Source organism: Bufo gargarizans, chromosome 8, assembly GCF_014858855.1.
Source record: "Bufo gargarizans isolate SCDJY-AF-19 chromosome 8, ASM1485885v1, whole genome shotgun sequence".
In the NCBI taxonomy this organism is placed as follows: domain Eukaryota; kingdom Metazoa; phylum Chordata; class Amphibia; order Anura; family Bufonidae; genus Bufo; species Bufo gargarizans.
The window spans coordinates 99,051,656-99,076,139 of NC_058087.1; the positions used below are offsets into that span (position 1 = coordinate 99,051,656).

Sequence of the window (24,484 nt, forward strand, 5' to 3'; positions counted from 1 at the left end):
GGCAGCAGTATGATCCGCAGACACTGGTTGTGGACCCAGGCATTAGGCCCACCTATTTGGGTGCTTTGATGCCATGTGGCAGATCATGCTGATGGTGGTGAGGTTGCTAGTGTTCATGCCCCTGCTCATTTTGGTAAGGCACAGTTGCAAATGAAAATTATTTTATTGTCATCAAAACATTGCCAGACTGCGTAACACCTACCCTTTGCCAAGGGAGATTGCCGAAAGGGAAGGCTTCGGGGAACAGTTGCGGCCCTGTTTGGTGTGGCCTGCCTTTTCACTTTTGCCACCCCACTGCCTCTTTAGGCTACTTTCACACTAGCGTTCGGGCGGATCCGTTCTGAACGGATCCGCTCATAATAATGCAGACGGAGGCTCCGTTCAGAACGGATCCGTCTGCATTAAAATGGCAAAAAAAAAGCTAAGTGTGAAAATAGCCTCGGACGGATCCGTCCAGACTTTCAATGTAAAGTCAATGGGGGACGGATCCGCTTGAAGATTGAGCCACATTGTGGCATCTTCAAACGGATCCATCCCCATTGACTTACATTGTAAGTCTGGACGGATCCGCACGGATCCGCACGCCTCCGCACGGCCAGGCGGACACCCGAACGCTTCAAGCAGCGTTCAGCTGTCCGCCTGTCCGTGCGGAGGCGAGCGGAGCGGAGGCTGAACGCCGCCAGACTGATGCAGTCTGAGCGGATCCGCTCTATTCAGACTGCATCAGGGCTGGACGGCTGCGTCAAACGGAGCTCACGAGCGGACACCCGAACGCTAGTGTGAAAGTAGCCTTAGTCTGTTCCGGTGCTCCGGATCCCTCCTTCTCTGTACTGCTGTCTTCGCTTGGCTTGTCACCTTCCGAGGTTGCATCAGTGAGTTCATCGTCCAGCACCTCCTCTTCCACTTCCTCACTCTGATTATCCTCCTGACTTGTGACACTAATCTTGAGACACTAATTGTGGTTGATTTATTGGCAACTGTGTCTCATCATCATCATCCACCTCATGAAACACTAATTGCTGTTCCCCACCGTCATCTTCTTCTGACTGTGGATGCTCCAGAGTGTGGGAATCATGGCACAAGATCTCCTCATGTCCCTCTTCAAGCAGGCTTGGCGAGAGGCCCAAATTAAGGAATGGCTATGAAAACAGCTCCTCGGAATATCCGAGTGTTGGATTACTTGTTTGCCAAGACTTTTCATGGTGGGTGGAAGGAGTATCAAGGTGAGGATTCTGTTGACTACTGAAACAGAATGGTGCTTAACCGACTGGAAGCATTATCTGCTGCAATACAACCGACCACCTGGTCGCACTGGTCTGACTTCAAGAGTGGTGTCCTGCGCCACCCTGCAAACTGGGACATGAAGTATCGTAGATGAGTGTGTTTCTTGTGCTCTGGCAGCAGGCACAGTTTCACCGCGCCCAAGGCCATGGCCCCTGCGTGCACCATCACAGAACAGCCACTTCCCCATCCCTTACTGCTCACCTTGGCATTTTAAATGGTATATATGCTTGCAAGTATGCCACACGTACAGCAGCGCAGGTTTTGTAAGTGTATGTTCAAATACAGTACACCGAATGTCACAGATAATTTCAGGATGCGCACACGTTAAACAGGAGGTATAGCGCAAGTAATATAGCTGTCATCACCGCCTAATAAAAATTACACTAAATTAATGTCACTGATATTTAGGATGCACAAACGTTATACAAGAGATGTAGCGCAGGTAATGTACGGTAACTGTCCACAGCGGACACCGTCTACGGAAATAGTACACTGGATGTCAGATATTTTTAGGCTGCGTACACGTTAGACAGGAGATGCAGCCCAGATAATGTTGCTGTCTGCAGCGGCCAAACAATTGCAAGCTATTTAGCGCAGGTTACGCTACAAATATATATTGCTGCCAGATACAACTATAGTCCTTAAAAGGAATTTTTTGGTCTCTAATAAGTTTTAGCAATTTAGTACAGCTTGCACTAAAATATATATATTGCTGCCACACACAATAGTCCTTAAAAGGACTTTTGGGTCTATAACAAGTATAAAAGCTAAAATATTCCTATTTTACTCCCTACACTATCTCTCCCTTCTGCTCTCCAGCTCTCTCTGACTAACACTGAGCCAAACACTTGTATATAACACCCGATAACGCGTTCCGGTCAGCCAATCACTGTAATGTCAGTAGCCAGCATGGCTACGGCATTACAGTGAATGGGAGTATTTACCTGCACGTTTATTGGCTGCGTAGCAACCAACAAACGTGCGGGGAGGAGACTCGAGCAAAATTAGTAAAATTAGTGTTCGGCCGAGCATGCTCGCCTAACATTATTAAATACACAAGCTGCAACAAATTTTAAATTAGCACTTAACACATTGAAAAAGTATAGTTAATGTTTGCTGCCACCGTGCATTTAACACATTGGAGTGGCGAGTTCAAGGGTTTGTCCACAGTATCAGTTTTTTTTTATACATAACTCTCCACAGGTTAAAATCATAAAAATTACTGGTCCTCACTGTTCTCCACTACTTAATACCAGCTTGACATGCAGGAAATTCCTGGACATGTTTGCACACTGCACATCAACAACAAAAGCTAATCTTAAATCTGTGAAGCATGGTACTTTGATGCTTAGGGTCTGAAAGGCTTATGAACCTTCAATTCCAAGGTGTATGAAAACATTTTACATTAGAATGTAAGGTCAGCAGTCCATGACCTCAAGCTGAAGAGTGATGGCTGATGCCACAGGACACCCAAAGCACAACTATAAATCAACTAAAGAATCTTTGAAAAAGATGTGTTTTGAAATGACCAAGTCAGAGTCCTGACCTTAACCCTATCCAGATGGCGTGGTATCAATGTACTTAGTTAAAGGACATAAAAGACTGTGTGTTATTAGTTTTCTTAGTTTGTATTTGTCTATAACTGTGAATTACAAAAAAATCTGATGACTTTTTATTAGTAATCAGAGGTGTGCTTTCCATGTAGGTAGAGCTTGCAAATGCCATGCGCCCTGTGGGGAGGAGATGTCCATTGCTGAACCCCTTCTATTCATCACTTTCATGAAGCCAATTAGTGCAATGACATTTTTACAGCATCTGTTGCAGTCCATTGTAACTGTATAAATTGCTATGCAATGAGCTCACTATAGTGGTAGCTTCAGGCAGTTTTGTAATATAATAAGTGACGCTGAAGACATAAAGCTATATGGGGTGACTTATCACTGCATTTATACCAGTTGTGTAGTGTAATAGAATTAGGATAAAGTGTGTAAGACAGAGGGAAATGTTTCATTACAGTTTTTTAATTAACATTTTTTTCCGCTTAAATTGGTTGTCTTACCCTGCTGTTACCAATACGAGATGAGACTGAGTCCCCACCTCCATATGAATATATGGAGTGACCTGCTGCTCGCTGTTTTAGTAGTGCCTATTGCAGGGCATAGAAGCTATAGAAACAATCTATGCTGTTTCGGGAATTAAGGAAACAGCATAACTTGCTGTGCTATGCTTCCTGGTGGTCGGGACTTAGTCTTATCTCTCATTAGCAGCAGCAAGGTGAGACAACTCCTCAAAGTGTAACTGTCATTTCATTTATTTATTGAAATTTTCAGTTTTACCTGCTAATAACTCTCACAAATGCATGCTACTTTCCTATTCAGCAGCTCTCCTCTCACGGCGTTGCCATGTGTAGTCCGTCTTCTCAGTATTAGACAGATGAGCTCTGGGAGGAGGAGCTCAGCCATGACAGCCTGGAGCTGGGCTGAGGCAGAAAGTAAAGGGGGAGGGCTGCTTTAGATGGTGATATCTTCTCAACGGTAGCAATATGCAACTGGTCTTGTTTGAAACCTGACAGTTCAGGGTTTCATACAAGACCAGAATGACAGCTCTAGTCCAAGCAACATAGGAGAAATCACTGTTAGAAATAGAGTCGGGAATAATCGCTGGTAAAATCTTCTTTTACTTTTAGCTTCATTTGGAGCGTCACAATTTCTATCATTGATATCTTCTTCTGTACTGAACATGTTTAGCTGGTACTAGAGTTGAGCGGACACCTGTATGTTCGGGTTCGACGGGTTCAGACGAATTTCAGAAAAAAGTTTGAGTTTGGGACTAGGGATGAGCGAACACGAACTGTATAGTTCAGGTTTGTACCGAATTTTGGGGTGTCCGTGACACGGACCCGAACCTGAACATTTTCGTAAAAGTCCGGGTTCGGTGTTCGTCGCTTTCTTGGCGCTTTTTGAAAGGCTGCAAAGCAGCCAATCAACAAGCGTCATACTACTTGCCCCGCCAGTGCAGCATGTGACCCAGCCTCTATTTAAGCTGGAGTCACGTAGCGCTGCCCGTCACTCTGCTCTGATCAGTGTAGGGAGAGGTTGCAGCTGCGACGTTAGGGCGAGATTAGGCAGTGATTAACTCCTCCAAAATACTTCATTCAGTGATCGATCTGCAGCTGTGGATCATTGAACTGCTGCTATTCAATTGCTCACTGTTTTTAGGCTGCCCAGAGCGTTTTTCATTCACTTTTTTCTGGGGTGATCGGCGGCCATTTTGTGTCTTATGGTGCGCCCGCACAAGCTGCCACCAAGTACATTTAACCCTCAATAGTGTGGTTATTTTTTGGCTATATCCTACATCAGGGTCAAGCTGTTACACCAAGTGCATTTAACCCTCAATAGTGTGGTTATTTTTGGGCCATATACTACATCAGGGGCAAGCTGTCACCAAGTGCATTTAACCCTCAATAGTGTGGTTGTTTTTTGGCTATATCCTACATCGGTCAAGCTGTCATACCAAGTGCATTTAACCATCAATAGTGTGGTTATTTTTTGGCCATATACTACATCAGGGGCAAGCTGAGCCTGTCACCAAGTGCATTTAACCCTCAATAGTGTGGTTGTTTTTTGGCTATATCCTATATCAGGGTCAAGCTGTCACACCAAGTGCATTTAACCATCAATAGTGTGGTTATTTTTTGGCCATATCCCAGTCTAATTCTGTCTGTAAACGTATACCTGTCACCCAGCGCCTAAATAATAGGCCTCAAATTTATAGTCAGCTAAATATGTGGTTATTGCTGTAGCTGGGCAAGTTATTTAGTGTCCGTCAAAGCACAGTTTTTGTTCTGGGTTGAAATACAATTCTCAATTTAGCAATTTCCTAATTTAGTGGTTTCTGCTGTATCAGATCTACTTTAAATCTATCCCTAAAAGGGTATATTAGATTCAAGGTGCTGATAGGGTCATTCTCAATAACTTCACAGACACGCTACTGTGCATATCCAAGTCTAATTCTGTCCGTAAACGTATACCTGTCACCCAGTGCCTAAATAATAGGCCTCAAATTTATAGTCAGCTAAATCTGTGGTTATTGCTGTGGCTGGTCAAGTTATTTAGTGTCCGTCAAAGCACAGTTTTTGTTCTGGGTTGAAATACAATTCCCAATTTAGCAATTTCCTAATTTAGTGGTTTCTGCTGTATCAGACCTACTTTAAATCTATCCCTAAAAGGGTACATAAGATTCACGGTGCAGATAGGGTTATTCTCAATAACTCCACACACACGCTACTGTGCATATCCCAGTCTAATTCTGTCCGTAAACGTATACCTGTCACCCAGCGCCTAAATAATAGCCCTCAAATTTATAGTCAGCTAAATCTGTGGTTATTGCTGTGGCTGGGCAAGTTATTTACTGTCCGTCAAAGCACAGTTTTTGTTCTGGGTTGAAATACAATTCCCAATTTAGCAATTTCCTAATTTAGTGGTTTCTGCTGTATCAGACCTACTTTAAATCTATCCCTAAAAGGGTATATAAGATTCACGGTGCAGATAGGGTTATTCTCAATAACTTCACACACAGCTATTGCGCAATTCCAAGTCTAATTTTGTCCGTAAAAGTATACCTGTCATCCAGCGCCTTATTACTAGGCCACAAATTTATAGTCAGCTAAATCTGTCGTTACTGCTGTGCCTTTATTAGTGTAATACGGTACCTAAATAGAGAGCCAGATAGTGTTAGGTGTCTGTAAAAAAAGGCCTGAATTTGAATTCAATACATTGGGCCAAATAATATTTTTGTTGTTGTGGTGAACGATAACAATGAGGAAAACATCTAGTAAAGGACGCGGACGCGGACATGGTCGTGGTGGTGTTAGTGGACCCTCTGGTGCTGGGAGAGGACGTGGCCGTTCTGCCACAGCCACACGTCCTAGTGTACCAACTACCTCAGGTCCCAGTAGCCGCCATAATTTACAGCGATATTTGGTGGGGCCCAATGCCATTCTAAGGATTGTAAGGCCTGAGCAGGTACAGGCATTAGTCAATTGGGTGGCCGACAGTGGATCCAGCACGTTCACATTATCTCCCACCCAGTCTTCTGCAGAAAGCGCACAGATGGCGCCTGAAAACCAAGCCCATCAGTCTGTCACATCACCCCCATACATACCAGGGAAACTGTCTGAGCCTCAAGTTATGCAGCAGTCTCTTATGCTGTTTGAAGACTCCGCTGGCAGGGTTTCCCAAGGGCATCCACCTAGCCCTTCCCCAGCGGTGGAAGACATAGAATGCACTGACGCACAACCACTTATGTTTCCTCATAATGAGGACATGGGAATACCACCTCAGCACGTCTCTGATGATGACGAAACACAGGTGCCAACTGCTGCGTCTTTCTGCAGTGTGCAGACTGAACAGGAGGTCAGGGATCAAGACTGGGTGGAAGACGATGCAGGGGACGATGAGGTCCTAGACCCCACATGGAATGAAGGTCGTGCCACTGACTTTCACAGTTCGGAGGAAGAGGCAGTGGTGAGACCGAGCCAACAGCGTAGCAAAAGAGGGAGCAGTGGGCAAAAGCAGAACACCCGCCGCCAAGAGACTCCGCCTGCTACTGACCGCCGCCATCTGGGACCGAGCACCCCAAAGGCAGCTTCAAGGAGTTCCCTGGCATGGCACTTCTTTAAACAATGTGCTGACGACAAGACCCGAGTGGTTTGCACGCTGTGCCATCAGAGCCTGAAGCGAGACATTAACGTTCTGAACCTTAGCAACAAGGAAGTCACTCAGGCTCCCCCTGCTACCTCTTCTGCTGCTGCCACCTCAGCCTCTTCTGCTGCTGCCGCCTCGGCCTCTTCCTCCGCCTCTGGAGGAACGTTGGCACCTGCCACCCAGCAAACAGGGGATGTACCACCAACACCACCACCTCCATCACCAAGCATCTCAACCATGTCACACGGCAGCGTTCAGCTCTCCATCTCACAAACATTTGAGAGAAAGTGTAAATTCCCACCTAGCCACCCTCGATCCCTGGCCCTGAATGCCAGCATTTCTAAACTACTGGCCTATAAAATGCTGTAATTTAGGCTGGTGGACACAGACAGCTTCAAACAGCTCATGTCGCTTGCTGTCCCACAGTATGTTGTTCCCAGCCGGCACTACTTCTCCAAGAGAGCCGTGCCTTCCCTGCACAACCAAGTATCCAATAAAATCAAGTGTGCACTGCGCAACGCCATCTGTGGCAAGGTCCACCTAACCACAGATACGTGGACCAGTAAGCACGGCCAGGGACGCTATATCTCCCTAACTGCACACTGGGTAAATGTAGTGGCGGCTGGGCCCTAGGCGGAGAGCTGTTTGGCGCACGTCCTTCCGCCGCCAAGGATCGCAGGGCAACATTCTTTGCCTCCTGTTGCCACCTCTTCCTACTCAGCTTCCTCCTCCTCCTCTTCTTCCACCTGCTCATCCAGTCAGCCACACACCTTCACCACCAACTTCAGCACAGCCCGGGGTAAACGTCAGCAGGCCATTCTGAAACTCATATGTTTGGGGGACAGGCCCCACACCGCACAGGAGTTGTGGCGGGGTATAGAACAACAGACCGACGAGTGTTTGCTGCTGGTGAGCCTCAAGCCCGGCCTGGTGGTGTGCGATAATGGGCGAAATCTCGTTGCAGCTCTGGGACTAGCCGGTTTGACGCACATCCCCTGCTTGGCGCATGTGCTGAATTTGGTGGTGCAGAAGTTCATTCACAACTACACCGACATGTCAGAGCTGCTGCATAAAGTGCGGGCCGTCTGTTCGCGCTTCCGGCGTTCACATCCTGCCGCTGTTCGCCTGTCTGCGCTACAGCGTAACTTTGGCCTTCCCGCTCACCGCCTCATATGCGACGTGCCCACCAGGTGGAACTCCACCTTGCACATGCTGGACAGACTGTGCGAGCAGCAGCAGGCCATAGTGGAGTTTCAGCTGCAGCACGCACAGGTCAGTCGCACTGCGGAACAGCACCACTTCACCACCAATGACTGGGCCTCCATGCGAGACCTGTGTGCCCTGTTGCGCTGTCTCGAGTACTCCACCAACATGGCCAGTGGCGATGATGCCGTTATCAGCGTTACAATATCACTTCTATGTCTCCTTGCGAAAACACTTAGGGCGATGATGGAAGAGGAGGTGGCCCAGGAGGAGGAGGAGGAGGAGGAAGAGGGGTCATTTTTAGCACTTTCAGGCCAGTCTCTTCGAAGTGACTCAGAGGGAGTTTTTTTGCAACAGCAGAGGCCAGGTACAAATGTGGCCAGCCAGGGCCCACTACTGGAGGACGAGGATGAGGAGGAGGTGGAGAAGGTTGAGGATGAAGCATGGTCACAGCGGGGTGGCACCCAAAGCAGCTCGGGCCCATCACCGGTGCGTGGCTGGGGGGAAAGGCAGGACGATGACGATACACCTCCCACAGAGGACAGCTTGTCCTTACCTCTGGGCAGCCTGGCACACATGAGCGACTACATGCTGCAGTGCCTGCGCAACGACAGCAGAGTTGCCCACATATTAACATGTGCGGACTACTGGGTTGCCACCCTGCTGGATCCACGGTACAAAGACAATGTGCCCACCTTACTTCCTGCACTGGAGCGTGATAGGAAGATGCGCGAGTACAAGTGCACGTTGGTAGACGCGCTACTGAGAGCATTCCCAAATGTCACAGGGGAACAAGTGGAAGCCCAAGGCCAAGGCAGAGGAGGAGCAAGAGGTCGCCAAGGCAGCTGTGTCATGGCCAGCTCCTCTGAGGGCAGGGTTAGCATGGCAGAGATGTGGAAAAGTTTTGTCAACACGCCACAGCTAACTGGACCTGTCTCCTCTGCCTGGGTGCCTGGGCCTAAATATCTGACAATGGACTGTTCCAGTGTTGGGTGACGTGAAGCATGATTCTCTGCTATGATATGAAGACTAATTCTCTGTTGACATGAAGCCAGATTCTCTGTTACGGGACCTCTCTCCTCTGCCTGGGTGCCAGAGCCTAAATTTATGACAATGGACTGTTACAGTGGTGGCTGACGTGAAGCATGATTCTCTGCTATGATATGAAGACTGATTCTTTGCTGACATGAAGCCAGATTCTCTGTTACGGGACCTCTCTGCTCTGCCTGGGTGCCTGGGCCTAAATATCTGACAATGGACTGTTCCAGTGTTGGGTGAAGTTAAGCATGATTCTCTGCTATGATATGAAGACTGATTCTCTGCTGACATGAAGCCAGATTCTCTGTTACGGGACCTTTCTCCTCTGCCTGGGTGCCGGGGCCTAAATATATGACAATGGACTGTTACAGTGGTGGGTGACATGAAGCATGATTCTCTGCTATGATATGAAGACTGATTCTCTGCTGACATGAAGCCAGATTCTCTGTTACGGGACCTCTCTCCTCCTCCTGGGTGCCGGGGCCTAAATATATGACAATGGACTGTTACAGTGGTGGGTGACGTGAAGCCAGATTCTCTGCTATGGGACATCTCTCCAATTGATATTGGTTAATTTTTATTTATTTTATTTTTATTCATTTCCCTTTCCACATTTGTTTGCAGGGGATTTTCCTACATGTTGCTGCCTTTTGCAGCCCTCTAGCCCTTTACTGGGCTGTTTTACAGCCTTTTTAGTGCCGAAAAGTTCGGGTCCCCATTTACTTCAATGGGGTTCGGGTTCGGGACGAAGTTCGGGTCGGGTTCGGATCCCGAACCCGAACATTTCCGGGAAGTTCGGCCGAACTTCTCAAACCCGAACATCCAGGTGTTCGCTCAACTCTCTTTGGGACCCGAACTTGACCCGAACTTGACCTCGAACCCGAACCCCATTGAAGTCAATGGGGACCTGAACTTTTGAGCACTAAAAGGCTAGAGGGCTGCAAATGGCATCCAAATGTGGTTAAGAGCATGGCAAGTGCTCTGCAAACAAATGTGGATTGTCACCTGACAATGTAATTGACAATTTTAAAAAAAATTATGTTCCTGTCACTTATATAGAGGTGCCCCAGTGACATCCACCATTCATTTGAATATCTTCTATATCAACTTTCGATATTCTATTCTGAGCCTACCATGTTGATCACGATTATCGGCGAATCAGGGTTCCACGCCGGAGAGGGAGCGTGAGTAAACAGACCAAATTTAAGGGAGATAAATTTATTTAAAAAAATGGGGATCAAGTGGAAATGTGGGAAAAGCTATTGAGGCGCAAATGTGGGACAAATAACAGAAGCCCAAATGTGGGCCAAAAGAGTAAAACGGAAATGTGGGAAAAGTTATTGAGGCAAAAATGCTCGCCAAAAGAGTAAAGCAGAATTGTGGGACAAATTATTGAAGCGCAAAAGTGGTACAACTTGCTAAAGTTTAAGCATTGAATCAAAAGAGATGGCGCACATCAATTAAAGAAGCATTACAGAAATTTTATTTCCTGTCACCTATGCAGAGCAGGGGTTTATTCACGTCTAGAATTGTATAATGACAGAAATGTATTAACCTGTCAGCTAGGTAGATGAGGGGTATATTACACCCAAAAATTTGTGTATTTCAACCAATTTTTTTTGTTTTGTAATCTGGTACATCACACCCCAAAATTTGTGAATTTCACCATAAAATGTAACTGACAATTTTTTATTTTCTTTTCTTAACCTGTCTACTAGGTATAGCAGTGTTACTTCACACCCAAAAATTTGTGAATTTCACTAGAAAATATAACAAAGTAGTGAAATGACATAAAATAAAATACATACAAATAAAAAAAAAATGAATTATGAGGTGGAGTTCCATATGGAGTAGGAGTTTGAGGAGGCGGTGGACGTAGCGGTGTAGGTGGAAGAGGTGGTGGAGAAGGACGAGGTAGCCAACACTGGTTTTTGGTTTTAATTTAATTTTTTTAAATTAGGGTACACTCCAAAAGAGTGTGAAATATCCAAAATAAAAGAATGAGCAATTGCGCTGCAGTATAACAATGGCTGGTTAGTGCCGGTATACATATCTATTCTGCACAAGGTACGGACAAGTCCTGTGGGATCCATGCCTGGTTCTTTTTAATGAACGTGAGCTTGTCCACATTGGCTGTGGACAGGCGGCTGCGCTTGTCTGTGATGACTCCCCCTGCCGTGCTAAACACATGTTCAGATAATATACTTGCTGCAGGGCAGACCAGCACCTCCAAGGCGTAAATGGCAAGCTCAGGCCATGTGCCCAATTTGGAGACCCATAAGTTGAAGGGGGCAGATCTGTCATTCAGTATGTGTAGGCATGTGCACACATACTGCTCCACCATGTTGGTGAAATGCTGCCTGCTGCTAAGACGTTCTATATCAGCTGGTGGGGCTGGTTGTTGTGGCATGCTGACAAAACGTTTCCACATTTCAGCCATGCTAACCCTGCCTTCTGAAGTGCTGGCGGTGCCCCAGCTGCGTTGGCGGCCTCTTCCTTGTCCTCTTCCTTCACCTTGTGCTTCCACTATGCCCCTGCTGTCAGTTGGGAATGCCACCAGCAGCGCGTCTACCAGCTTGTACTCGCGCAGCTTCCGATCACGCTCCAGTGACGGAATTAAGGATGGTACGTTGTCCTTGTAACGGTGATCCAGTAGCCTGGCCACCCAGTAATCAGCACAAGTTAGAATGTGGGCAACTCGGCGGTTATTGTGGAGACACTGCAGCATGTAATCGCTCATGTGTGCCAGGCTGCCCAGAGGCAAAGAAAAGCTGTCCTCTGTGGGAGGTGTATCGTCTGTGTCCTCTGTTTCCCCCCCAGCCACGCACCAGTGATGGCCATGAGCTGGTCTGGGTGCCACCCTGCTGTGAACATGGTTCCTCCTCCTCATCCTCCACCTCGTCATCCTCCAGAACTGTGCCCTGGATGGACAATTGTGTATACTTGGGTTTGTGGGTGCAGGAACCCACCCTCGGAGCCACTTGTGAATGAATGGCCAGAAAACCTGCAAAATGATCCCTCTTCCTCCTCCTCCACATCCTCTTCCATCATCGCCAGCAGCGTTTTTTCAAGGAGGCATAGAAGTGGGATAGTTACATTGAGAACGGCGTTATGGGTACTGGCCATGTTGGTGGAGTACTTGAAACAGCGCAACAAGGGACACAGGTCTCGCATGGAGGCCCAGTCATTGGTGGTGAAGTGGTGCTGTTCCGCCGAGCGACTCACCCGTGCGTGCTGCAGCTGAAACTCCACTATCGCCTGCTGCTGCTCGCACAGTCTGGCCATCATGTGCAAGTTGGAGTTCCACCTTGTGGGCACGTTGCATATGAGGCGGTGAGTGGGAAGGCCGAAGTTACACTGCAGCGCTGACAGGCGAGCAGCAGCAGGGTGAGAACGCCGAAAGCACGCACAGATGGCCCACACTTTATGCAGCAGCTCTGACATATCGGGGTAATTTTTAAGGAATCTCTGCTCCACCAAATTCAGCACATGCGCCAGGCAAGGGATGTGCGTCAAACCGGCTAGTCCCAGAGCTGCTACGAGATTTTGCCCATTATCGCACACTACCAGGCTGGGCTTGAGGCTCACTTGCACTAACCACTCATCGGTCTGTTGTTCAAGGCCCGTCCACAGCTCCTGCGCGGTGTAGGGTTTGTCCCCCAAACAGATACGTTTTAAAACTGTGTGCTGTCGTTTACTCCTGGCTGTGTTGAAGTTGGTGGTGAAGGTGTTACGCTGACCGGATGATAGCGGATGAGGAAGCAGAGTAGGAGGAGGAAGCAACAGGAGGCAAACTGAAGCACCCTGCAATCCTCGGTAGTGGAAGCACATGCGCCAAACTGCTATCCGCCTCAGGCCCAGCCGCCACTGCATTTACCCAGTGTGCTGTTATGGAGATATAACGGCCCTGCCGGTGCTTACTGGTCCACGTATCCATAGTGAGGTGCACCTTGCCACAGATGGCGTTGTGCAGTGTACACCTGATTTTGTCCCCCACTTGGTTGTGCAGCGAAGGAATTGCTCGCCTGGAAAAGTAGTGGCGGCTGGGCACGATGTACTGTGGGACAGCCACCTCCATAAGGCCTTTAAAACTATCCGTCTTCACCAGACGGAATGACAGCATTTCAAAGGCCAGTAATTTAGAAATGCTGGCATTCAGGGCTAGTTATGGCAGGTAGGTAGGGGGGTACTTCCTCTTCCTCTCCAGCGTTTGGGAGATGGAGAACTGAACGCTTCTGTGGGACATTGTGGAGATGCTTGGTGACCAAGGTGGTGGTGTTGCTGGAAGATCCTCTGTTTGCGGGGTGGCAGGTGGCACTGTCACTCCAGAGGTGGATGAAGAGGCCGAGACTGCAGCAGAAGACGAAGCAGGAGGAGCCAGAGACCTTTCTTGGTTTTTGAGGTGTCTACTCCACTGCAGCTCATGCTTTTCACTTAAATGCCTGGTCATGCAGGTTGTGCTCAGGTTGAGAACGTTTATGTCTTGCTTCAGGCTCTGATTGCACAGAGTGCAAACCACTCGTGTCTTGTCGACTGCCACACCAGGAAACTCCTTGGAGTTGGTCTTGTTGTGCTTGGTCCCTTGCTGCGGTGGGCAGTAGCAGGCATACTGTCTAGAGGATGGCCTCTCCGCTTTTGCACCCTGCTCCCTCTTCTGCTGTGCTGGTGGCTCTGTGCGACCACCGCCTTTTCCTCCGAACTACATAGGTCACTCGCATGACTTTGATTCAATGTGGGGTCGAGGACCTTATCATTCTCCACATCATCTTCCACCCAGTCTTCACCTCTGCCCTCCTTGTTTGTCTGCACACTTTCGAAAGCACCAGCAGTTGGCACCTGTGTTTCGTTATCATCCGAGATGTGCTGCGATGGTCCTCCCATGTACTTATCTTGAAAGATAAGTGGTTGGACATCGGTGCACTCAATATCTTCCACTTCTGGGGAAGGGCTAGGTGGATGGTCCTGGGAAACCCTGCTAACAGAGTCATCAAAAAGCAGAAAAGCAGAAAAGACTGCTGCATGACTTGGGGCTCAGACTGCTTGGCTGATTTGCAAGTGGGTGAGGTAAAAGACTGATGGACATCGGCTGCAGATGCCAACTATGGTCTTTCAGCAGGAGACTGGGTGGGAGACAATGTGAAGGAACTGGAGCCACTGTCAGCAACCAAATCTAATATTGCCTGTACTTGTTCAGGCCTCACCATTCGTAGAGCAGCATTAGGCCCGACCAAATTCCTCTGCAGGTTCTGTCGCCTACTCGCACCTGAGGAAGGGGTTTCACTTGTGCGTTCGACCACATCCTCTCCCTACAACAGGAGCTCCACCAGCAGCACCACGACATGGGCCACATCCCTTATTTGACGTTCTCATATTTCTCGAATTTAGGATCTGGCCCTAAATAGGTGTTTAATTAATAGTAGAATAGAACGACAGTATGTACAGAGTGTATTTCACACGCCCTGAACCAGACTAGGCCTCAATTAAATTAGTTTGCCCTAAATGGCTGTATTTTAAATACCTGAATAGAAGCCCTGTATTTAAAGGGTGATTGACACACACAAGGCGGCAATTAAAGATTTGTGCACAAAATGGCTGTATTTCAAATAACTGAATAGAACAACTGTATTTAAAGGGAATTTCAAACGTCTTGATGCTGCAAGGCCTGAAAAATTGTGTATTTTGCCCAAAAAAGGGTGTTTTATTAATAGAAGAATATAAGCCCTTTATATACAGGGTGTATCTCATACGGCCTGACCCACACTAAGCCGCAATTAAAGATTTGTTCACATAATGGCGGTATTTCAAATATCTGAATAGAACCCCTGTATTTAAAGGGTGTATCTCACATTGATAGCTGCAGCAAAGGTTGGCAACTAATTTTGTTTTGCCCAAACGGATGTTAGTTTAATAACTGAATATAACAGCAGTATATAACTCTGGAATTTCAAACATCTTGATGCCGCAAGGCCTAAAAAAAAATTTATTTTGCCCAAAAAAGGCATATGCAGCAATGGCTGCAAAAAAAAGCTAACTCGTGTTTGTTTAATAACTAAATATGACAGCAGTATAAAACCCTTGAATTTCACACGTGCTGATGCTGCAAGGCCAGAAAAATAGTGGATTTTGGCAAAATAGTGTGTTTTTAAAAACCCAGAAAATTATGGCTGTATTTCTAGCTTAAATTACACTAATCCAGATGTTGTATATTGCCCAAAAAGTGTTTTTGGGTAACAGAATATGAAAGCTGTATATATTAAACTTGAATTTAACACTTGCAGATCTGTAAAATAGTGGATTTTGGCAAAACAGTTTGTTTTTAAAAACCCAGAAAATTATGGCTGTATTTCTAGCTTAAATTGCACACTGACTAAGCGTTCAAATGCACCAGATGTTGTAAATCTACAAACAGATTATTTGTAATTGACTGACTTGTAAAAAAAAAATTCGATCACTGGGCTCAGGGCAGTATAAAAAAATTTGTGCCCTGCACCCACACAACACAATGTATGTAGATCGCTGAGTTAGATTCAAGTTTTGAACAAAGATTCTCTCCTATTCTCTCCCTGAAATCACCAGCAGCATTCTCTTCCTGCACTAAGCACAGCAGAGTGATGTGCAGCGCTACGTGACTCCAGCTTATATAGAGACTGGGTCACATGCTACACTGGCCAATAACAGCCATGCCATTAGTAGGTATGGCTGTGATGGCTTCTAAGGTCAGACAGAAATCGCTGAACACCAAACCCAAACTTTTACTGAAATGTTCGGGCTTGGGTCCGGGTCCAAAAATCCTAAAGCAGCCCCTCCCCCCCGCCGTCACTCTGGAAGAGAATGAGGGACAGCTAAGAGGTTAAAAGAAATGCTTACTGATTTAATGTAATTGCAGTGCTTGACTCTGGTTAGCTGTATGTGAGGATACACACTGCTCTGGGTACTGAGGGAAGTTGTCTGCGTTCTGATTGGTTCCGCTAGTTCATGTGAAGAGAGCAAGGGCTTATGGGAAGTGAGGGAAATACAGGATGGCCTCAAGGAAGGGCAAAGATCATCACAGGAAAAGCAGCAGAGGCCATCTTAGGAAGTTGCTGAAATAGAGGCACAGAGAAATATGGTTGGGCTAAGGGCTGAATACAGACATCAGAAAGGTAAAATTAGCTGAAAAATGCAGCTTCATGAATATCTTCCCTTCAGCATCACATATATGTTAGGAATTTCATTTATGGTAGTGAAATGGCAGTTACACTTTAATGGAAAAAAAAGTGTCAGAATTCTGGGGAGTTGCCTGAGAGTGTTTGATGCAGGTGTACTGCGTTGGGCACAGGGCACCCCTAAGTTTTGCTATGGAGCCCTGTGAGATATGTGTATGCCCTATTAGTAATCAATACAGATGTCCAGATAATTCCAAGGAGTTGACTTTTGACTTTTTTGAATTGTATGTGCCCATTGAATAATTGTAAAGCTTATTTTTTCTTGTTACAGCACAATGGTTTAAATCAGAAGTATATCTCAAAGATAAGAAGAAACTTGTAATTTAAAGGGAACCTATCATCACCTTTATGCTGTCCATACTAACGACAGCATAAAGTAGAGACAGGTGAGTTGATTTCAGCGGTCTGTCATTTAAAAGTTAAAAGTAAGTAGTTGTCGAGAACCAACATCACAATCATTGCAGACTGGGCCTGAAAAAGAGTCCTGGCCACCTGAGAAGAGTCCTGGTGATTCATGAATTCCTGCCCACCTGCTGATGACTGACAGGCTTCTACCTAGTTTTCTCCCTTTCTCTCTAGGAGAGAACTGCCAATCATCAGCAGGTGGGCAGGGAGAGCAGGAGATTCTGAATAACTGACTCTTCTCAAGGCCTGGGCTGCAATGTTTGTGATGCTGGTTCTCTGCAACCACTTACCTTTAGCTCATAAGTGACACACCGCTAAAATCAGCATTTCTGTCACTATTTTATGCTGCCCTCAGTGAGGTCAGCAGAAAGTTGATGACAGGTTCCCTTTAAAGTACTGCTGTTTAATATCAGCATCCCCTGGGGATCTGTATAAGTGTCATCCTTAGCAGGACAGAAGTGGAACTCAAAGTGAAATTACAAGAAGAAACACATCATGCTAGGTTAGGATTCAGTCTGTGGGCAGTTTGCAAGCACAATAAGTTATTTTTATCAGTGTAGACAATTCCAGTCACTGATGGAGCAATTTTGTTCAGTGAGACTAAAATACCTTAAGGCAAGATTCTCTGTAAGCACACATGCTTGATGAGACATGTTATCTAAACTAATTGTGTTAAGAAAACACCTTCAATTGCTTTTCAATGGCTTTTGTTTCGGGATATCACAAGGAGTTAAGACATTTTAGTTAAGAGTTTTAATATTGTATGCTTTAAAGTTACAAAACTATTATAGTAGTGAGACGACTTAAAGGGATTCTGTCATCAGATTTTACCCCTCTAACCTAAACATATGCTCATGTCCAGACTAATAAGAAGAATCCTAAGATGGCATTATTAAACCCCACTGTGGCTCCATTTGCCCAAAAAACAGGTTTTTATAACCTGTCAATCACTTACTTAAGGTGCCCAAGGGGAGGTCTGTTAATACAGGGTGCCTGGTCGCACCCCTCACCGTCCAGTGCCCAGCGCCACCTTCCCTGTCTTCAGCGCCGCCTTCTACAGCTCAGCGCCACCTCCGCAATCCTCTGGAGTCTAGTACACAGGAGAGGGATCTGGCAGAGGGGGACGGGGAGGATTGCGGAGGCGGCACTGAGCTTTAGAAGGCGGCGCTGAAGACAGGGAAGGCGGAGCTGGGCACCGGATGGCGAGGGGTGCAGCTGGGCACCCAGTATTAACGGACCTCCCCTTGGGCACCTTAAGTAAGTGATTGACAGGTTATAAAAACCTGTTTTTTTGGGCAAATAAAGCCACAGTGAGGTTTAATAAGGCCAGCTTAGGATACTTCTTATTAGTCTGGACATGAGCATATGTTTAGGTTAAAGGGGTTAAATCTGATGACAGAATCCCTTTAAGAGTTGTGCCTTTCTCACAGTCATTCATTTGTATGCTGCCTGTTGAAGGAGCCTCTGTACTCTGAAACCTTGCAAACAGAATTTCTTTTTTGGTTAGGTTAGGCTAGTTTCATGGTAGCACTTGTATGTCTAGCAATCTGTTCAGACAGCGAACAGTCTGCCTGATCTCTCTGCATTCTCAACAGCATTGCTATCCAGCCCCAATAACTATAATGGGGACCAGCAAATATGGCGAAAACTGGCCAGATGAAAACCACCCATGCAGCAGAATTTGTCCAGACAATTCTCTCCATATTTGATGGGTTGTGGTCAGGTCTCCACCAGTCTTTATTATAGATAATGGGGCCAGCAGGCATGCAGGCAGCGTCTGGCAATGCCGCAACCAGAGAGCTCCAGCAGTCTGTTACCTGCTGGAACAGCCTACTGGAGCTCTGAAACACTACTGGGAAACTAGCCCAAGAAAATAAAGATATCATTGCTTTAATGCTTTTGTAATTTTAACTTAAAAGTATTTAACATCACATAGATTTTTCTGGCTAACACAGTACCAGGATATTTTGTCTATATATCATTCTTTAATTTTAAAAGGCTTCCACAACTTACACATTAGGGCTTTCTCCTTTGAAAGTCAAAGCAGAGATAGGATCTACAAAGGGAGGATGAACTTGAGATTATATACAAAGCGGCACTGTATGTCACTATTAACATGGGTACAATATTGCCCTCTTTACAGTATTTGCATAATGTATTTCAGTATTTATGGTATATAGGCACTATGTGTAATTGTCTACTGTAGGTGTAGAATTTCTGGCTGTCAGCACCATTTGGTTAACTATAAAAGCAGTGACATAACTATAGGGGTCACAGCAGATGTAGCTGTGACCAGCCCACAAGCCCCAGAGGGTCCTAAAAGCCCACTCATCATGATAAGTATTTGTTTGGTCTCTTCTCTTATTTCCTTTGATGTCTGGCTTCCAAAGTAGAGTATATTGGAGACACAGGAGTCTAGGAGACAAGTTTAGAAGATTTACGATTCTGGATATCCCCCACTGTGAGAAAGGAGATAATTAACCCTTTAATGCTAAAAGCAGCAGAAATGGCAGTATGTAGGAAGGAAAGTTGTGGATCGAGATGCAGATAAAAACCCTTTTGTCAGCAAGGATTAAAGTGTTCTTGTAGCACATCTGTATGGAAGAGATTTACAGGAAATTATAATCCTGATTATACTTAGAATTCTACTGGCATGTAAGTGGATCCAGTAACGAATGTGAGTTGCATAACAGGACCTAAAACCCAAGTAGATTGAGGTTGCCTGTTCACACACTGGCAGACACCATGCATAGAACTACTTTGTATTGTGAAAAGGCCCTCCCTCTGTAAAACAGCTTAGTACAATTGTCTGTGTTATGTATGTGCACCGCTTATCATATGTACAGCGCTATGGAATGAATGGCGCTTAAATAATAAATAATAATAATAAAGATACTGTGATCACTCTTTGAGAACTGGATAAATCCAATCAAAGAAGGTGCAACTGCATTGTAATCATAGGCTACTAATGCTGCATCGATGGATCGCTTGAGAGACCCAACAATGCTGGTAAAATAGTATAGATAGATTGCAGCTAGCAAACCTGAGGAGATATTGTGCTAGGGGGCCCAAGCTGAACTTTTACTTTGGGGCTGATACGCCCTTAGTTATGCCCCTGCTTAAATGGGTGGTAAATATAGGAGGTTCTGTGTCTGTCCAAGGTCCCCACTGAAACCTAGTGCTGGACTTGGGTATAGATAAAAGTTAAAAAAGCATTTTTAACTTGAAATGACTTTGAATTACTGCAGGGATGGCAAGCTTTGCCGAATTCTAGAGATGAGCAAAGTTTTTAAAATTTGACTCAGGAACTTCACTGAAGTTAGCCAAGAAATGTAATTTGTTATGAATTAATTAGTTGCAAATGGCTATAAATCAGGTATACCCAAGTCACTCTGCCTTAGGTTATGACTACACAGAGCGGCCGTGCTGTGAGCGGGTTTTGGCCATGCTGTGATAAAGAACAGCGTGGCCAATTAGCCCGCAGTTGTATTTCATTTAATAATGAAGACCGCACTGTATAGTCCTTATTCATTATTAAAAGCCGAACAATACCTTTAAACAAGAGCTGTTGCTGGTATGGGGTTTGACTGGATAGGGGGAGGCATAATATGCAAATTATTGCTGTTCTGTAGTGTTGAGCGAATTGCAGTATCCGAATTGGACTGCTATCCGCATAGCAGGAAAAATTTGATTCGCCATGAAGCTGAATTTCCTCATGGTAATAAATCAATTTTAACCACTTCCAGACTGGTCCATTTACCCCCTTCCTGACCAGACCTAATTTAGCAAATCTGACATATACTTTATGTGGTAATAACTTTGGAACGCTTTTACTTATCCAAGCCATTCAGAGATTTTGTTCTCGTGACACATTGTACTTTATGTTAATGGTAAATTTGAGACAATATATTTTACCTTTTATTTATGAAAAAATCCCAAATTTACCAAAAATTGGGAAAAATTTGCAATTTTCTAAATTTCAGTTTTTCTGCTTTTAAAACAGAAAGTGATACCTCATAAAATATTTATTACTTAACATTCCCCATATGTTTACTTTATGTTGGCATCATTTTGTAAATGTCATTTACATTTTTTAGGATGTTAGAAGGCTTAGAATTTTAGAAGCAATTCTTAAAACTTTTAAGAAAAGTTCCAAAACCCACCTTTTCAGGACCAGTTCAGGTCTGAAGTCACTTTGTAGGGCTTACATAGTGGAAACCCCCTATAAATGACCCCATTGTAGAAAGTACACCCCTCAAACTACTCAAAACCGATTTTACAAACTTTGTTAACCCTTTAGGTGTTCCACAAGAATTAAAGGAAAATGGATTTGAAATTCCAAAATTTACATTTTTGGGCAGATTTTCCATTTTAATATTTTTTTTTTTTTAACATATCGAGGGTTAACAGCCAAACAACTTAATATTTATTACCCAGATCCTGCGGTTTAAATAAACACCACACATGTGGTCATAAACTGATGTAAGGGCACACGGCAGGACGCAGAAGAAAAGGAGCGCCATATGGTTTTTATAAGGCAGATTTTGCTGAACTGGTTTTTAGATGCCATGTCCCATTTAAAGCCCCCCTGATGCCCCCTTACAGTAGAAACTTCCAAAAAGTGACCCCATTTTGTAAACTAGGGAAAAAGGTGACAGTTTTAATTGCTCTATATTATGTTTTATGTGAGGCAAGGTATTGTTTTTATTTTTTACATCATTCGTCTGACAAGGTAGATCATGTGCTATTTATATAGAGCAGGTTGTTACAGATGTAATTATATAAAATATTTCTACTTTCTTTGTTTCAGTTTTACATAATAAAGCATTTTTGAAAAAAATGTTTGTGTCTCAATTTTCTAAACTCCATATATTTTTTAATTTTTCTGTCGATCGTCTTGTGCAAGGTCTCGTTTTTTGCTAGAAGAGTTGACGTTTTTATTGGTACCATTTTTGGGTACATATGATTTTTTTTGATCATTCATTATTACACTTTATAAGGCAAGGTAACAAAAAAATTGGTTGTTTTAGCCAAGTTTTTATTTATTTTCACAAGATTCACCTGGAGGGGGGTTAGGTCATGAGCCATTTTTATAGAGCAGATGGTTACAGACATGCAAATGCCTAATATGTGTACTTCTTATTTAATCAAATTTTACACAATAATAGCATTTTTTAAACCCCAAAAATTATTTTGTGTCTCCATAGTCTGAGAACCATAGCTTTTTTATTTTTTGACCAATTGTTTTTGGTAGGGTCTCATATTTTGTGGGATGAGGTGACAGTTTAATTGGTACCATTTTGGGGGGAATACGCCTTTTTAGGCGCTTGGTGTTGCACTTTATGTGATGTTAGGTGACAAACAAAGGCTTTTTTTGCACTGTTTTATATTTTTTTTACGGTGTTTACCTGAGGGGTTAGTTCATGTGATATTTTTTAGAGCAGGTTGTTACTGAAGTGGCAATACCTAATATGTCTACTTTTTCATATTTATTTCACTTTAACACAATAATAGCATTTTTGAAACAAAAAAGTGATATTTTAATGTCTCCATGTTCTGAGAGCTATAGTTTTATTTTTTGAGCAATTTTCTTATGTAAGGGTTCATTTTTTGCGGCAGGAGGTGATGGTTTTATTGGTACCATTTCATGGGACATACGCCTTTTTGATCACTTGGTGTTGAACTTTTTGTGATGTAAGGTGACAAAAATAGCTTTTTTTGACACCAGTTTTTTTTTTTTATGGTGTTCATCAGATGGGCTTTATCATGTGATATATCTATAGAGCCGGCCGTAACGGACGCAGCAATACCAAATATGTCTATTTTTATATAATTTTTTTCTATTTTGAATTTTTTGTTTATTACTTAATTGGAGATTCATTTATTTATTTTTTTACATGTGAAACCTTTTTATTTTTTATTTTACACTTTGCATCTCCCATAAGGTCGTACAATACCTCTGGGGGACATTTAACTTTTTTTTTCACTACTGATTTCCCCTGTAACTGGGGCTGACATAGTAGACAGTGCTGTACAGCCTCAGTGCAGGGCTGATTGAGGTCTGTGGAAAACCCGACCGCTCCTGCACTCTCCTGGCCCCGACGATCACATCACCACCGGGCCAGGACAGGAAGCGTATAGCGCTCCCTGATCTGTATACATAGTGCTCATTGATCACTGTGTATACAGCAATCTAGAAGGAAGGGACACATAGGAACTGTCCCTTCTCTCTGGGTTGCCCTGCTGTCACTGACAGTGGGCCCCCCACTTGAAAGCTGCACGATTAGTGTGCAGCTGCCATCTCTGAATGAGCGTTCCAGAACGTCCATTCAGAGATAAACAACCAGCCCAAGGATGTTTATAGTCAATGGACAGTCGTCAAGTGGTTAAAACAAAAATCACTGAAAATAATTCACTAACTTAATTGATGCAAACATATAAGCCCTCACTTTGCTATGATAATATCTGAGACTCTCAGCCAATATATTTTGATCAAAACACATTTGTGCCCCCCTACCAGCGCCAAAGTGGTCTTAGGCAGGTCGTACTCTAAACACTCCTATGCCGTTCAGCATCTACATTTAGGAGAACAGACCCTGCAAATGTGCTGATCCTAATTTCCTTTGTGTGCATCAAGCAACCAATGACAGGAGGAGCACTCCCATCTAATCAAAGTTGCCTGTGGGACAGAATAAATTTTCCCTTAAATGGCGGTAAAAAAAAAAAAAAATATACTCACCTCATCAATTTGAGTGTGAAGAGGCTGCCGCGGCCATATTGTTTACAGTTCCAGTGCAAAATATCATGCGTTGTGATGTATGATGCCCACTGCGGCCAGCGTGATGAGATCATCATGCACTGTAGGAGATTTTGAGTGGAGTTTTCAATCAAAGTGGTCGCTGCGGCCTCTTCGCACTAAAATGGAAAAGGTGAGTAGTATTTTATTTATTTTTTTAAACGAATAAACCAATGAAAGCACTCACTATTATTCTCAGATGCCACGATTAGCAATTAATACTGCATCTGAGGGGTTCAATTATGGGGGGGGGGGGGGGGGGGGGTGCAATAGCCGTTCCCTGTCATTGCACACACTAAAGAAATTTGGTTTGTGACAAAGTAATTCTTTACTAAGCAAATTTCTTCGTGAAAGCAGCTGAATCGAACTTTTCAAAACTTTGCTACTAAAACATCTATACTGTTCTGGCCTGCTTTTCCTCCTTATCCACATCTTCTAATATCAATGAGAATATGTAATTAAGAACATCCAACGCCTCCTTCTCTCTGCATCTTCTGGGTCATGGAGACTTTGAAGGATGATTTGGAAGAAGTAAAGCCAGTACACAATGAGGATGGTCATCATTAAGACCTGGCCCCCCCTAAGGGGTACAGACAGGATAGTATTGGTTGGCACGCTGGCACTGGAGTGATAAAGGCTTCCATCTTGGTGTTAAATTACATATCTTAGTTTATGGCTGTAGGAATAAGTAAATGTAGGAATAAATAAATAAAACTGATGCGGACTAAGTCTCCCTGCACTCTTCCTGCAATCTCCCTGAACTCTCCCTCTCCAATATTCTTTTATTAATCGTTTTGAGCAACACTGTCCCTAGTACATGAGAGTTTGTCACATTTCTTCCTAACTCA

General features: G+C 44.5%; 1 protein-coding gene across 9 annotated transcripts in view; it reads left to right on the top strand.

The window, feature by feature from the left end:
- The window catches only part of GULP1 (GULP PTB domain containing engulfment adaptor 1), a 1,095,073-nt gene that overhangs the window by 648,212 nt on the left and 422,377 nt on the right, over positions 1 to 24,484 (top strand). The window lies entirely within an intron of this gene.